The 18,071-nt window shown below is 37.5% G+C and overlaps 1 pseudogene; it reads left to right on the plus strand.

Annotated features, from left to right (window-relative positions):
- The first annotated feature begins 293 nt into the window (after window positions 1-293).
- The window catches only part of LOC113911092, a 56,793-nt pseudogene continuing 39,015 nt past the window's right edge, over window positions 294-18,071 (plus strand).

An 18,071-nucleotide genomic window follows, 5' to 3' on the forward strand; every position in this document is an offset into this window, starting at 1 on the left:
TGCTTTCTTGCTTTCTTGCTTTCTTGCTTTCTTGCTTTTCTTTCTTTTCTTCCTTCCTTCCTCTCTTTCTTTCCTCTCTTTCTTTCCTTTCTTTCTTTCTTTTCTCTTTCTTTCTTCCTTTCTTCCTTTCTTTCCTTTCTTTCTTTCTTTTCTTTTCTTTCTCTTTTTCTTTCTTTTCTTCCCTTTTCTTCTTTCTTGGCAGATACCATTTCTATGCCCTCTCTCTTCCTTTAGCTGGCAGATGCCATTTTCTTTTCTTTTTTGAACAATGTTTTTTTGTTTTTCTTTTTAAAATGCTCATTACCCAGCAGGCGCCATCTCCCCACTCTCCCTCCGCCTTACTCCAGCCGGTGGGTGCCTTCTTTGCACACTCCGTCCGCTGTGCTCCAGAGCGCCAGTATCTCCTGGAGGGCAGCTATTACGTGTCTGATGCCACAGCTTTTGTGGCTTCTGCTAAGGGGCGACCTGTACATCAACTGGCTCTAGTGATCAGTGGGGCTTATGCTCCTGAGCCCCACAAAGAAAAAGAGAGAAAGTTCTTAAATGGCTACCATCTCCAGGGCGCAGCAACAGGTAACAGACCCAGCAGGTCAGTCTTTCTGTGAAAGAGGCCCATGAGCTCTTCCTCATTAAAGCTGCAGCTTGAGGGGCAGGCTTCTCATTAAACACATCTGAGGGCCACTTGTGGACCTTTCCAGAGACCTTGGAGCGTGGGTGCTATCGTCATGCTGTCTTGCTCCTGCACTCCAGCCTGCCAGTGTTTCCCAGAGGGGAGATTTTATGCATGTCTGGTGCCCTGGTCTTGGCTGCTGCCTCCCCCAGGAATATCCTTGATGGCCTGGGTCTGGTGGCTGGGGGAGCTTGCATTCCTAGATCCCACAGGACTGTAGCAATCACGGACTTAGGACTTGGTAGGCTTCCACTCCCAGAACACTGCACAAACAGCAGCCTGAGACTTACCCTCAGTCTTTTCTGTGACGGAGGCCTGTTGGTTGTCCTGGAGCTTTGGCAAGACAATAGCCTTGGCATATCTAAGGGGCTATGTACTGGTCTCAGGGAATGTAGGCTGGTGCACGACATCTTTGTTTCCCTCTACCTCACTACAGCTCACTGGTATCTTCCAGACAGGAGCTTATAATTCACATGGTGTTCTGCTAAGCATATGGCACCTTCATCTTATGTTGTTCACCAGCCTCATTGTCATTAATGAGTGAAGTGATCATACCTGCTTTTACTTCTACAATTTAAATCTTCTTATGATTTAAGATATTTATTGAAATAATTTTTGTAGAATATCCCCAATTTGCTGAGTCTCTATGTAGGGGAGGAAAAGTTTTCTTTTTCCTCTACCCATTTGAGGTTCTCCAGCTGGGGTCCTGCAAATTAGACTGACAAAAGACAGATTAACAAAAGAAAAATAGAAGCTTATTAACATGTGCATTGCATATATACATGGGAGTACTCGATGAACTACTCAAAGGGGTGGTTAAAACTTGGGCTTATGCAGTATCTTAATAATAGAACAATAAATTTTTAGAGAAGTGACAGGACAAAGGAAAGAGACTGAGTTTCTAGGGATTGTGGGAAGGTAAATGTATGGGGGAACTAATGGGCAATAAAATCTAGTAAGTAAAGTTTGATATGTAAGATTCCTCTAGTGCATCTCTGGGCTGTTAAGGGTCTAGAGTTGTCACTGGTGATTAAATTGTGTCCTTTCTGGTAGAAAGGGGCAGGGGAACAACTTTACAAATTCAAATCCTACTTTTAGTTAAATGGGGAAGGGCCAAGAGCTTTTTGTGTATATATTCCTTTTCATTTGCATTCAGGCTAAAATTTTCTTTATGCTAATGTGGCATATTTTGCTACCTTTTACCTATTACCTCAATTTACTATTTTTATGAAACTAATAGCCCTTTGTCATAAGATGACCACTTCCTCATTTTTAACATATTTTTTCCATTTATGTGTCTCTTTATGTTTCATGATTAGATCTATTAAATTTCCCACAAAAATAATTTTAAATCACGATCTAGTTTATTTAGCATCTTCTGGTAATCGGAAAAATAATACTTTGGTGGAGGGCTATGTCAAGTTTCAGGAAAAATACTCTCTTTGTTACTCATATAAATTTACCTTTTATTTTCTAGTTACAATTTATTGCAGTTTTTAACTTCCAGCTGACCTTAGAATTTCTGGCCACCTTTTTCTTTAAAAGGAAACCTATCCTAATAGGATGATTCTGTAAATTCTGAATCTATCTGAGTGTAAAAAATTAGAACAATATAAACATAAGCACTTTCCGTTAGGAATTTCACTCAAAAGTATTTTTCATCTAATAAAAGCTAGTGAAGAGATACCCCAAGGAAGAAAGCAAGTAACCCTTAATCCTTTTTTATTCCCACGAATGAGTTCATTATTTATTTAATTATATAATGTCTTTCTTGGTCTTTGAAGTATTAATGCTTGAGGATAAAAGTTTTATTTATTTATTTTTAACATTTTTCTTTAATATTTTTAGTATATGTGCTGCCGAAGCGAGCACTAACATTTTTCTTTAATAAAGTAAGCTTTATGCCTAGAACTCATGACCCTGAGGTCAAGAGTCCCATGCTCCACCAACTGAGCCCGTCAAGGGCCCAGAAGATTGAGGTTTTATAACACTATTCTTTGTAGTGTTTTCTTGCCAAAATAAAAAGTTTCAATGAAATATAATGTGACTGTATCTGTATTCAGTACTGATATTTACTCTTTCTCTCCTGTTCTCCATTAGAATGTGAGTCAAATCATGATTTCCACTTAGGTCCAAAGTAATGCAAATTGAGTTACTTGAAACACGCCCCTCTTTGTGAGTATGTTCTAATGTTGCAACTCAGGCAGACAGAATGTTTCCTTGGTCATTTACCTGTACATAATTCTAAGTGCAAAGTTAACATCCATGGAAGTTAGGCATACCTCATCTCAACTTCAGTGCTCCGAATTAAAGACTTATGTTAATCAACCTTTAGGTAAATATTTAACAGTAAAATCAGTTCCCAGTGTTTTCCTTTGTTTATCAAATAAAGCAAAGCAACATTAATGTGAGTTCATGAGTGCTCATTTACATTTTAGTTTCCTTCCTATTTTCAACTCATGGCCTGCTTTGTCCCCCGTTATGTTACTCTGCTTTGTCCTGCAAAAATCAGTGGGGACGTTTTCCACAATTCAATTTGCCTTCGGGACGTCAGCCAATGCTTTTCTGAGAAAAGTGACCTGATGACAGTTTTACTGGCCTTGTTTTATTTTTGAAGCAGAAAAATAGCAAGTTTCCATCTTTATTTAATTTTTCTTTTCACAGATGAGAATGCTAAATGACAGCTGTGTGGACCAAGTTCAGCTTTTCACATCAAGAGAGCTAATGGGGCGTGTGATAAAAGCGTTGCTACCATTTGAGCATCACAACAATTTCCCTCCTCCAAAAAACATCAAAACAAGCATGAAACTTGAAAACTAGGAACCAAAGGAACCTTTGTCATTTTGTTCAACAGGTACATTAACCCCAAATTCTTAAATATTTTTTAACAAATGGGCTAAGAAAGAAAAGCCTCTATCAGAGTCCAAAAGGCAAGAGTCAGAGTTTATAAACAACTGTGGCCACAACAAAAATACAGATATGAGGTTTTGAAAGATCTGCTGGTCCTTTGTTTCATATCCTCATGATAATCACTATTATGATTGTTCCCAATAGTTTTTTATTATCAATGATGGCTAGTAATAATAAAAAGTGATAATTCCTTTTTTTAAATATAGAAGTAACATTTTATTTAATTTTTATTGATTGATTGATTGGTTTTTTTAAGTGGGCTCCACACTCAACATAGGGCTTGAACTCACAACCCTGAAATCAAGAGTTGGCGCATTCCACTGACTGAGCCAGCTGGGTGCCCCTAAAAGGTAATAATTCTTGATATCTACCTTCACCAGGTCCGTCTTAATGTACTCAATACATGCTTTTATTTGATTCTCACATCAAACCTATGCAGTAGATATTCCCCTTTTACTGATGAATGGGCAGAGTCTTGAAGGAGTTCAGAAACTTGACCTCTGATCACATAGCTAGTAAATGGCCGAGCTGATATTTGAACTATGGTCAATCTGATTTCCGAGTCTTAGCTTAACAAGTATGTATTCTTATATATCTATATTCTGATATAATACCTATATTATTTTAAAGAAGAGTTACCTGAAATCTGTAGGATCAGGTTAGAGTTTTCTTTGATAATTTATTTTTAGTTCAGTTTGTTCAGTTTCACTGTACTGCCTAAATGTCAATATTTGAGGAACCAAGAGAATTATGTAAAGGGGATACATGGGTTGAATGTGTAAGTGGAAAATTCTATTTGTTTTTCATGGAGATCTTGGCAACTATTTTAAAGAAAAAATAATCTAATAATCTCCATGACAAACAAAGGCAAAGTGTATCCTTTAACTCACAGAGTGAAAGTGCCCATTCTCATACATGAAGTCCTATGTTAGCATTTGAAATGTGCTTCAGTGAGGCATATAAGGCTCCTTTGTCCATTGCCCAGAGACACCATGTGGAATGGTTAGAAGAGCACAGTTCATTTTGTGTCTACCTCCAAAATCTCAATTGTCATTCTCAGAGATCCCGAATTGTCCTCTAGAAAGTATATATCGGTTTTCTTTTTCCAGTAGGGTATGGGATAATTCCAAAAACATCACCCAAAATAAATGAACAAATAAATATTAGATTTTTACTATTTGTTTTAGAGTTGTGATTAAATGTCTGTCAGTTTTAGGGGTGCCTGGGTGACTCAGTCAGTTGAGCGTCCAGCTCTTGATTTCGGCTCAGGTCATGATCTCATTGAGCCCTTTGTAGGGCTCTGCACAGGACATGGAGCCTTCTTATGATTCTCCTCCCTCTCTTTCTTCCCCTCCCCTGCGTGCTCTCTCTCTCTACAAAGCAAAAACAAATCTCTGTAGTTTTAGGGAAGTAACCTAAGAAGACTGAGATTCACGGAGATCACAGTTTCAATTATACAGAAGCTCTATGACCTACATTTAGGAGTATACACAAATGTTGTTAGGCTGCATGGTAATTAGAAATAAATGTAAAATAGTTCACATATATAGTTTTAGTGGTTCTTTTATTTAAAAAAAATCAAGATTTCTCAGCCTACAAAGTCAATTTTTAAGTTATCAGTGTTGATGGTTTCTTTGCCTATCACAGTACTAGTTAATCTCTAATCCCCTAGAACACTTAGACATTTCAGAATACTGGAGTTCAGATTCCAAGAGTAAGAATTTCTTTTCCTTAAGAACTTCCTTTGAAGTTCTCTGTGATCTACCACTAAACATTCCAACCCTACCACTCTTTTGCTTCCTTAACTCCTAGGTTTCCCAAAATTTCTGAAGTGATATATGCATAGTCTTTGCATTAGCATCAGCATCACCTGAGGTATTTTATAAAAACATACATACTTGGGTCTCTCTATTGAACTACAGAATAGAATCTCTGTGCATGGCAGAGGTACTTAAACTAGCTTTCATATGTTTCTGATGCAGACTAGAGTTCCCAAATCAGCTGTGTTGCATTGGAGGTCTTAAAATTGTAGACAAATTATATCATGCACTTGAGATTTTTGTGTGATCAAGATATTGTGGGAAGAGAGAGAATATGCAAGACCAATGAGGAAAATGGATAAATTTCAGCAAAGAGCCTTCTCTGAATCTCACTTTCCCAAATTTATAGTGAAGAAATATGAAGGATGTTTGGGTGTTATATGTGTAGTGTATATAAAGCATGGAGTATTTATTACCCATCCTAAGTGCTAATTAGTTGTTCTTTTGTGATATTCATTCATTCATTCATTCAACTAATTTTTTTTAAGTAATCTTTATGCCCAGCATAGGGCTTGAATGCATGACCCTGAGATCAAGAGTCACATAGTCTACCAACTCGGCCAGGCAGGCACCCCACTGAACTAATTTTTAAGTTCCTGTAATAGTCTTGTAATAGTCTACGCATGAAGACTACAAAGATGAACTAAAGCAGACATGGCTTCCCCTCACAGGGCATGGAGAGCATTCGTAAAGACAGATAATCCTCAAGTAAATACAAAAATGAATATAAAATAATAACCGAAACAAACACTAGAGAGATGGTGTTAAGGGAATATACATAAGAGGGAACTTAACCTAAGGAGAGAAAGGAAACAATGTGTTTCCCAGAAAAAAATCCAAAGGAAAAGTAGAAGGCTTGGAGAATTGGAACACTTTAGGCAAAAAATCAGCGTGTGCTTTACAACCCTGCCTATGGTTACTATAAATGCCTACACTCGGTGATTTTGCCTCATAAGTCTTTAGACTTATCACCCTATATAGATGAGGAAACTGAGGCTTAGGAAAGTGAATGTGGGCAAAGTCACATGTGTTTAAGCAGATAATGGGTTTATAATTAGAAATCTATTTGGTTCTGTTTGGAGCTTATGATCTTTCTTTTCTTGTAGACATGAGTGTATTTCAAAGGGCAAAGACACTTACTTTGATTACAGGAGGTGTTAGAAATGCAGCATTAAATCTGTACAGTTGAGAGTAAGGAGCAAAAAGGAAAGAAAATATAGATACGAATATACTTTCTGAATCACAATTTTTCTCTGGGTTGAGAACAATTGGTATGAATCCCGTTGTGATAGAAATGGCAAAGTGGAAGCATCTGAAATTTCTGTTCTTTTCCAAAAAAGGAAATCAAAATCAACCCTGTATCTCTAGAGAAATTGTAGATGTTAGTGCCACTACTCACTACTAAAGGCTTGAAAGATGAAGATTGATGATTCTTATCACATCCCCAGTTAGATTAATGCAGAAGACAGATGTATCTTGGAGAATGATGGTAGATTATTATAAGCTTAATCAGGTAGTGAATTCAATTATAGTTACTTTTCTTGATGAGGTCTCCTAAGTCGAGAAAATCATTATGAGCCCATCGAATCTGTTATGCAGCTCTTAAGCTGGTGAATATTTTCTGTCTTTGTCCAGTAAGTAAAAAATAACAGAATCAGTTTGTTCTTATCTGGCAGGGAAAATAGTACACTCTTACTGTTTTGCTTTAGGGTCCAATCAGTTGTCCAGCTTTATGCTATAATTTTGTCTAAAGGAAACGTGGCTGTATCACTGTCGTGTTGGTTCACCACATTTGTCACATCCTGATGATATGAGGAGAAAGGGAAGTAGAAGAAATCCTAGAAGTCTTGGTAAGACATCTTACCGGAAGAGGAGGATAAAAACCTTGACAATATAGCATCCTGTCACCTCTTTGAAGATTATCAGGACTTTTTCTTCGAAGTGAAAAACAAATAGTTATTCAATGAGCCCATTACCACTAAGAAAGAGGTACAAATCTTTGAATTTGTGTGTGTGTGTGTGTGTGTGTGTGTGTGTGTGTATGTGTATGCTTTAGAGGTAATGCTTTTTACATCTGCATATGTTATGTGAACCTGAAGGTTTTCAAACAAGAGAAGAGCTCTCAAATTGGTCCATTAGTCACGCCACTCTACTTTAATGAAGTAGCAGATATTATGATGAAAAAATTGTCTGTGGTGGATTGGGGAGTAGAGTGAAAATAAGTCAAGCTCCAAGGCGAGAATCCATAACAGAAAAGAAGCAAAATAATTCCCTTTGTGCAAGTAACTGTAGTCACATTAAGAAGTAGCTCTTATTTGCAACTAGCTCAGTAGACACCATAGGACTAAGGGATGAAGTGACCTGAGTTGCCCCTCATAAATTGATGCTGTCATATGTGCCTAGCCATTAAGTTGTGGGTGCCCAGCAGTGCCCCATCATCAAATTGAATGTGAAAACAGCAGATCCTGAAGGTACAAGAAAGTTGCCTGAATAGGTAGTTCAAACTCTCAGCATCTACTCCTCCTTACTGCTACACCTTTGTGAACCTACATTCATGGCCACCTGGGGAGTTAATAATGATATTGAGGAGAAGATTCAAATCTTAATTACAGTGCTGCATGATGTATAGTGTTCCCGGAGGACAGTGGGAAGGAAAATTCTCTAGGTGGGCTTAATTCCAAATATATCATATTGTCCATTTGTCTGGCAGAAGAAAAGTTTGAGATAAAGAATTATATGACTCATGTGTAATGACAGATTGGCTGAGTGATCAGGGTCTTAGAGACAGAAAAAGTCAAGGATTAGTGACAAGAAAGTCTAAGGGAAGGTAAATTTTTTTTTTTTTGATTTTCTAATATGGTCCCAGGTGAGAGAATATTTGGGTCATATACAAATTCTCTATTGCAAAGGACGAGATGACCATCCTATGGACGTCAGTCAATCTCATTCCCTTGCCACTCCAATGCTTTATTGAATTAGTTCATTCAACCAGTATTTACCAAATCATACCAAAATATATTTGGCACACTGTTTGAGGAAGTGGGATATAATGGTAACAAAACAAAACAAAACAAAAATGTCCTTGCTTTTACGGAACTTATAAACTTCTAGTGGGAAGAGAGATAACAAATAAAAATACACATACTATTTTCAGGGGGTAGTAAATGCTAAGAAGAAAAAAGTGTCAGTAGGTAGAGAGTAATGAGGTGATATTTTAGATACTGTTTAAGGAATTTTACACTAGTAAGGGGTAAATGTGTTACAGAGAGTTTCAAATAGATAGCAGGAATATGCTTGGTTTGTTCTGGAAACGGCAAGGAGGCCAGTGTGATGGCAAGCAACGGGGAAAGTAGAGGAGGCAGAAGCCTAATCATGTAGTCTTATAAAGCGCAATAAAGACTTTGAGTTTTAATTCTGAGATGGGAAGACACTAGAGGATTTCAGTTAGAAGAGTAACATGATATAACTTGTTTTAAAAGGATCATTTGGAATGCTATGTGGGGAATAGACTATAGGAGGTGAAGGGGACAGAAGGAGCCAGGTTAGGAAACTAGTGGTTCAGGTAAAGAAATAATGGATTAAACTACAGAGGTTATGGGCAAGGTATTAAGAAGTGGTTGAATTCTGAATATCCTTTGGAGGTAGAGCTGACAGAATTTGCTAATATATTGGATATGGGTATGAGAAAAAGAGAGGTGTCAAGGATGGGTTCCAAAGTTTTTGGTCGGAACAACAGAAAGATAAAGTTGGCATTTGGAAGGAATAATTTTTGTATGTATTATTTTTGAGATTCTTATTAAATGACTACATGAAGATATTGAGTAGATAGTTAGTTATATTGTATGGAATTTGGGGAGGAGGTCTGAACTGATGATATAAATATGGAAATTCCTAGCTTATAGAGGAAAGTTAGAGCTCAGAGAGTAGATGATATCACCTCTAAAGGGAGTATAGACAGGGAGGCGATGTCTCAGATTAGAGCCCTGGGGATGGGAGATGAGAAGGATCTAACAAAGAGGAGAAGTGAATAGAAAGAAAATGGAGAAAGTAAGGTTCTAGAGGCCAAAATAAGGAAAGTTTCAAGGAAAAGAATTGAAGAGTGTTGAAAAGGATCCTGATTAATTACTGACCATTGGATTTGGCCAGTGGAGGCTTTTAGTTCTCTTAAAAAGAGCTATCTAACGGGGCGCCTGGCTGACTCAGTTGGCTGAGTGTCCGATTCTTGATTTCAAGCCCCCACATATGGCTCTGTGCTCAAAAGAGAGTCTGCTTGAGATTCTCTCCCTCTCCCTCTGCCCTTTCCCCCTATCAAATAAATAAATCTCTTTTTAGAAAAAGCTATTTAAATCCAGTGGTGAGTATGAGTGCCAGATGGGGTCAGGCTCAAGAGTGAATTGGAGATGAGAGAGTGAAAATAACTAACATTGAAATCTCCCTTGAGTAGAATAAATAGGTTAATGAGGAAATTGATTATGATGTCCGGGATGGGGACTAAGCATGAGCCCAACAACATGTATTTTTCTTCCCAGAAATAGAAACCTAGCTACCTATAGCTGTTTGGTGCCCATCTGCAATTGGAGGGCCCAACGCTGCACCTCTGATTTGGTACTAACCCTGGAGAAACATGTCAACTCTTTTCTCTTTCTCTTTTTTTTAGTGTTAGTAACCTTTTACTGTATTCTCACCAGCACCAAATAAAACAATAATCATGACAATATCTTTGTCAATCAGGTATGTGGAATAGATAGCTTACTTAAACATTTTTTATCCAAATAGGATTAACATAGTGTCATATTGGTTTCGGGTGTGCAACATAATAATTCAACAATACTGTATATTAGATCACCTACATTCTTTCTTTAAATAAGGTATGAACCCATAAGTCAACAAACATTAGACATCTTTTCATAAGGCTTGTTTGTAACACTTTCATTGAAGGAAATGTTGCATCTTTCCAGTTCTGGTCGAAAGGATCAGAACAGAGATGACTGTGTAAGTGTATTCCACCATGGAATGGTAGGACCTTTTGTTTCCCCTTCTAATTTTACTGCCTCTTAAGAGAATTCCAATGTACCAATTAGACAATTTAGAAATTGATTACATGATTTAGAAAGAATACAAAGTATGCTCTGGAATATTTTATTTTCTTACTAAAAGATTTAGAGAGATTAGATGATGAGGTGAAAAGGAGGTGGGTGGGAGGTGGATGGAGTGACAGAATATTGGGAGGTAGCATCTGTGGAATACTTCCTGTTAATGAGTTGTGCTAGCCCTCTATCAAAAATGTGTTCATTTAATCTCATAAACACTCTCAAAAGAAGTATTGCTATTCACAACAGAAGGGGGGAAATAGAGACTAATAAAGATGAAATAATTTGCCCAACTTACACAACGAGTGACAGTGACAGTAGATGAACTTAGCTCTTCTAGCTCTGCTAACCAGAGGAAGAGATCATGAATTTTGAGCACATTGCTGGATCTGGTAGAACTTATAAATGGTCTCAGTCATTCTTGGTGCATTAGTTAGGTAGAAAGTGAGCACCCAACTCATGGAAGGATCCTGCCAATTAAGGAAATACAAAATATTATGATCAATTCCCCAAACAAGATAAATGAAGTTTACTGATTTTGTGTGTGTGTGTGTGTGTGTGTGTGTGTGTGTGTGTGTGTGTGTGTGTGATTGCAATATATGCTTAGAAGGACTGTTAAATGGCGTGTTTATTTAATACATGGGTTCTCAACAATAGGTCCTTTGGAAAATTTCAGTCCTCAGCTCTGGATTCGGAAGAAATTTACTTGTCGTGTATGACTCAACAAATACACATTTCCTATAGACAAATGAACATCCAAAAGTATAGCTTTTTTTTTACCATACTGGTATAAAAGGATGAGAAAATAGGGTGAACTTAAAGTACCCTATAAATTTCTAGTTATGCAGTATGTGTTGAAAGATATCTGAGAAGTCTTATGAAGAAAACCATTTAATTGTTCTAACCCACTTTTTTCCTAGTTTATTTGATCAAAGAACCCATTTAACATGAAGCATACATAAGTATTTTGAGGAAAACTAAGTCAAGAGCACAATGTGAGGAATACTCTCTAAACTAATAGTTTTTTTTCCAATTCTTTAAGAACTTCTTATCAGTTATTAAAGTTGACTTGATTAGGAAATAGGTACTTCATAACCAGAAAAGGAGTCAAGACATGGTCCCTCTCCTGATAGGAACAGTTGAGGATATGATAGTCTATCTTACAGTCTCTTATTTTTTTTCTCTATTTTTCCCTCCTTCTGCCTGACTTCTGCCTATTTTTTTTACAATTGATAATCAATACATCAAAGGAAACAGAAATTTCCAGTGTACTTGTCTACTACATGAAATGGTGAATTTTGTGAATCTTATGTTTATTTTTTTTATTTTAAAGATTTTATTTATTTGTCAGAGATAGAGCACACAAGCAGGGGGAGCGACAGGCAGAGGGAGAAGCAGGCTCCCCACTGAGCAAGGAGCCTGATCTGGGGCTCGATCCCAGGACCCTGGGATCATGACGTGAGCCAAAGGCAGCTGCTTAACCGACTGAGCCACCCAGGTATCTCGTGAATCTTATGTTTAGTATCAGATTTCACTGACCTGTTTCCATCTCTCAGCCTGGATTCTGGAGGACATTAGGTGGCAACGGGGAATTGATGTATGATAGGGTAGTAGGCAACTGAATTTCTTTTCATGAACTCAGGGAGTACCTTCTCCCTGGGATGGGAAAGGTGCACATGGTACCAAATGGCTAAATAGCATGGGAAAGATAAAAAGCAAATACAGTTCAACAGATACCACAAAGCTATTTTGGGGGCAAAATATACAGCCAAAATCTCAAACAGTGCGTTGGCAAAAATGAAAAGTTGATAAAGATGGTATCTGAGCATTTCAGACCAAGAACCTAAAGGTTTTTTTTTTTTTTAAGATTTTATTTATTTATTTAATTGACAGAGAGAGAGAGAGACAGCGAGAGAGGGAACACAAGCAGGGGGAGGGTCAGAGGGAGAAGCAGGCTTCCCGCTGAGCAGGGAGCCCGATGCGGGGCTCGATCCCAGGACCCTGAGATCATGACCTGAGCTGAAGGCAGTCGCTTAACCAACTGAGCCACCCAGGTGCCCCGAACCTAAAGGTTTTTGAAATGTGTATTAAAATTTAAAAAAAAAACTTTTAAATAAAGATTTTCTAGTTTAGATGTTATGAGTGACAGTGATAAATCAGAAATAATGGAGAACTTGAATTCATTCATTCCCTCCATAAATATTTATTAAGCATTAATTACATTGGTGGCATGGTGCTGGATGTTGGCCTGATCTCTGCCCTCAAGTAACTTAAAAGATACAATGGATAGAATGAAATTGCCTACGTAGGCCAGGGACATTTCCTTTAACCATCTGTTGCTGAAGAAACTGGAAATTAAAATTAGACACTGTAAATTAACTACAAATTATTGTGTGTATTTATTTCATACTTAGATTAACAGATAAATGAAGTCCTCACATACAATGTAGTGGTTTGGGATGGCAGAGATTAAGAGTGCGGGTTTTAGCTAGAATGTCCAACTTAAAATCTTAGGTCTACTACTTAATAGCTGTGTGGCCTTGGGCAAGTTATTTAACTTCTTGGTTGCTCTCTTATCTCTGTCAAATGGTGAAAATATCAGTACATACCTTAATGGGGTGTTCCGAGGTGGAAATGAATAGTACCTATTAGATGTTAATGTGGTGCCTGGCACATAACAAATGTGCAGTACATTTTGCTATCATTGTAGTTTGAACTTACTATATTAGCTATTGGGTAGTTCAGTTACTTTAAACTAACTCTTTGTTGTCATTTTAAGAACTTTATTTAAAGACCTTTTTAGGTTCCCTCATAGGTAAGTATCTGGATAGAACAGAACCAAACTAAAACATATAGGAAAACTTTCTTTGAACTAATAAACCCACAGAACAGCCCTCCTTACCAAGTACTGCCTTATCTATAGTAATTCCTATATATACAGACAAACTTCCTACAATAGCATGATTACTTAAGGATAAAAGTCCCATAGTGGGATGCAGGCTCTTTCCTCTGACTCTACCATTGATGGCTGTGTGAATTTCATCTCTCTGTGTCTCCATTCCATATCTGTAAAATGACAGGTTATTTCAAGATAATCTCCAAAGTCTCTTGAGGCTCTAATATTTTACAAGGTGGTTTAATTAGGGCTGTTAATAATGTTCTGGACTTTCTTCTGGCCACTTGAAGTCAGTAACTTGCTTGGCTAATAAAATGTGAGTGGAAGTGATGTGTGTGTTTTCCAGACAAAAGTTTTTATAAAACAATGCACAAATTGCCACAACGTTTCCCCTGTCTTGGAGATGGTGGAAGAAAGTGTTGACGTAGTATTCTGTCAGCTCCAGCTGGTACCTGCTGGCTGCACAATGTGGACCAGAAATAAATCTTTGCTGTTTCAAGACACTGATATTTCAGGACTATTTGTTTCATAGTATTAACTAACATGTCCTGACTGATACATGGTATGACCCAGTGCAGAGGCAGTCTATATAACATGATGGCCATAATATGTAGTGTATAATAAGTACTGAAAATTATCTTTTTTATGGTTATCATTATGATTTGTTATCTGACCCTCCAAATTGATAATGAATATTAAGTGGCCCAAATTTGCTTGTGCAGTGAATTAGTGAGTAACATTCTCAGCCTAATTTTTGGCTGTATCCCTTTCTCTATGCAAGATTTGTCAGTCTGTTACTATTAGGCCCTGTGTCTATAGTGCAAAATGTGTGAGAACTGGAACATCTTCTCTCTCATTCTACTGAAAATTGTTATGATTAGTTCAGTTCAGTTAAAAAGCTATTGAGCCCATGTTATGTGCCAGGAACTGTTTTATTTGACTATTAGAATAACCTTCTGGCATTAAGAAAATAATTCTCAGGAAGCCTGGCATGAGGTACATTGTTTTGGACTCAGAAAAGTCATATGTAAAATCGTTGGTACTTCCCTTTACCATGGCACTCTTAGTCATTGAATGTGGCTACACTCTGGAAGCCTGAGGTCCTGGACTGGAGAGGGAACATGGCAGCTGGGGTAAGTTGTGGAGGCTCGGCACCTAATGAGGAGCTTAGGGGTAAGACTCTGACGGAGGTTAGGGAGGAAGTAAGCAAAGTAAACTTTGTTAATGTCCAGGTTTTAGGCCTGGTTGAAGGAGAGAAGAAAAACACTTATAGAATATATATTTTATAAACGTGTGACTTTTATACTTCAGTTATAGATTTTAAGATAAGGAACTTGAAGATATCAGAAAAACATAACATCATGCTTTTTTTTCCTTCAATTTTTCATTGCATTTAGAAGTCATCATAGACCATTTATAGAAGCCGCTAAATCCTACAAAAGAAAAAAAAAGTTTAAATTGAAGTTGATTACTCTGACCTAGGAATCTCCTAATATCTAATTCTTGCATAAAAATGTAAGTAGCAGGATGACTCCTGCTGGCTTATAATATGCTTATTCTTTTTCCAAAAAAGCCCACTTATCAGACACAGAGGCTTGATACGGATATTTGAACATTATGGAAATGAATTCATAAGCCAAGTCTGTCAGATGTTTTTAATTTAAATGTTCTGATGGGTGATGAGATTCAGCATGAGGGCATCCAAAATCGTCTTGTGAAATTAAAACTAAGGGAAAGAGGCTAGAAAAATTTTGACATTTAGCTCATAATCCATGTGCCTATTTGGAATATAAAGTTTCAGGTCAAGAAAAGTTTTGATTTCCCAAATGTGAACTTTACTACTTAAAAATCAAGTGCATTCCGTTGGCATTTCTTTATAATGACAGAGGTTAAACATTTTACCACAGATTGCTTATGGAATCCTGGAGAGGTAATTCAGTAATAATGTGAACACTTTTACCTGAGCTTCTGTGGTGAACAATATACTACACGTTTCTCTTTCTAAATAAACACAGGTAACTTGTGGCCATCCTGCTGTCCAACTGTACTACCATCATGGCAATGGCATCCTTAATACTATCCACTAGACATACAAGAGAAGTAAATAATTTGTTGGAGATGGCAAGGACGAAGATGATATAGGCTCTTTGAAAATTAGGCAGTGCTGATATGCAGCACCGATTCAGAAATCAGGCTTGGAGGTTCCTATTGATTCTTTCACTTTGTCTGGATCTTTTTCCAATATTCCTAGTTTAGCCTTATTCTTAACTTTAAGCCAATGCCCAATTTCTCAAGAAGACTTTCTTCCTTGTTTAGAGTTTCCTAAATATTTCCTATAACCTCTTCCCCTTTACATTTTTGTTTTTCCTCTCAAAATATGCTAAAGTATTATTCACTGAAAATTTTTTTTGTATTTATCACTATGTGCAGTGCTAGTCATTAAATGAACGGTAACTGATTAAGTATAATCTAGTTAAAGGTGTTACATTTACATGTGTAAAACATTTAAATAACAAGTAGCAATGACTATGATGGGTCTGAGATTTTACTGTACTAGTAAGTTCAAATTGGCCTCTCGGTTAGTTTCATATATGCTGGCAGAAGACACAAGACTCTTAGGTAGGAGAACAAGGACTTCAATACTTACAGAAGAGCACACTGTATGAGCGTTAGCATATTTGAGTCCATTCCCCTTGCTTCTAAGTCCCAAAGAAGTAATACCCATGGGTTTGATGAATACTTGCACACTCACTGGGTTTTGTTACAGAAGAGTGTCCCTGTGCTTAGGAAACCTGATTTTTTTTTATAATAGGCAGTGAGCATGCCTACCCTTTGCTCCAGAGGGAAATACTACCTCTGTCTTCCAAGGCTGTTTGCTATATAAAAATCCTTGAAAAGATAGTCCAGAACAAAGAGCAGTGTCTCTGCTTATAAGATATGCAGAAATGCAAAAGATCTATGGAGAGTTGACTCTGCATAGGTTGCATATCTCAAGTGAGTCACATAAGCGGTCTTTGCTAGAGAAATTCAGATAAGGGGGCATTCACCTTGATCTTTATACTAAACTCAAATGGCTTTGGTTAATTCAGAAAAAGTTTACAGAAAAAGTTAATATTAAAGAAATCTTTGAAGGATGGGTAGTATTTGAAGGGATAAAGAAAAGGGCAATGGTATTTCTTTTGAGGAATGCAGTGCAAGTTGGGCAATGCCAAAGCTGATAGGTTATGGGGAAACATTGATTCAGCCTTATTGCTTGTTAACTATCTGCATCCATTCTGATTGGTCAGTGTCCATGCTATACTTACTGTTTAGAATTTTTTTTCTTTGAAGTTGGGTGTGGAGCCCAATGTGGGGCTTGAACTCACGACCCTGAGATCAAGACCTGAGCTGAGATCTAGAGTCAGACACTTAACCAACTGAGCCACCCAGGCTCCCCTGATGATTTAGAATTTTAAATAATAGCAAGCATAGTATTTGTTTGGTTTGGAAGTAGTTTGGTCTCACTGCTGCAGTAGGTTATCCTTCAGTAAGAGTTGCCAGATAAAGTCCTCTATTTTTATTTGCTAAATCTGGCAACCCTATCTCCAGTACAGTAAGGCTAGGTCTCTATAGTGCAGGAGCTCAAATCCAAACTGGCATTTACTCTTGTATGTAAAGGGGAACCATTAAAGGTACTTGGGCAAAGGGTTGTATTAAAAGAGCTGTGTTTCTGGAGAACAAAAATGACAGTGGTATACTGGGATAGATGATGAATCCTATTTTCCTGATTACCTAGATAATTGCTATATCTCTAGTTGGAGCAGTGGTGGAGAAAATGTATCCTAAGTTCAGGAGATAAGTGATTTAAAGTTATGTTTTATGAAGGGAGAGAGTAGATTCTGTGGATGCAGTATACATAACATGTGTGGGAACTATGTCCCAAAGCATGGTTATGACATGTTTGTACTGTGGTTGTTCTAGGAGTGCGGTGTGGATGCATCAGTACTGATCCAGCTGAGTGGTTTGGTAGAGAAGGACAGAGATAGCTGATGCTCCTTTATTCTCTAGTCTGCTCTGGGTGGAAGGACCCAAAGGCAGGAACACCTTTAACCGGCCAGTAAGAGATTCGACGTCAATGCACTGCTTAATTTCTGTTAGGATATGAACCATAATAATGGAGTAAAACAGTTTTACGCACTGAGATGTAGATTTGGGTAAGCTTTCATTTATGTAAGGGTAGTAGGTTTTGGTGCCAAAGGTATTGATGAAGAGAACTAGGGTGAATAAGATCGTGGGTTGGAAGGTGGGTAGGGAGTATATTAATTGTGTGTGTTGGGGGCGTAGTCCTGGGAAGGGGAGTGATGAGAAAACAATGTCTCCCGGAATGAGGTAATTTACAGAGTAGTAGACCAGAAACACTAAGGAGAAAAGTGGGCAGGGATAGCTCTAATGTTCTAAAAAGAAAAAAAGTTGGTGAGGTTTCACTGGAATAAAATTGTCTTCTCTGGGATTCAATGAAGACCCTGCAGATGAAATTTAGGCCTTTTGTTGTTACAGTTTGGAGAAAGCATACGATGCTTATGATAAGTAGAGAAGATAAGACAGAAATCAGGCATTTTTTTTTTCCTGAAAGGTAAACAGAATAAATCCGTTGACACATCAGAGTTGCTTTGTTTTCATTTGACATAGAGAGCAGGTGCTCTAAG

The sequence above is a fragment of the Zalophus californianus genome, chromosome 12 (assembly GCF_009762305.2).
Source record: "Zalophus californianus isolate mZalCal1 chromosome 12, mZalCal1.pri.v2, whole genome shotgun sequence".
NCBI lineage: Eukaryota > Metazoa > Chordata > Mammalia > Carnivora > Otariidae > Zalophus > Zalophus californianus.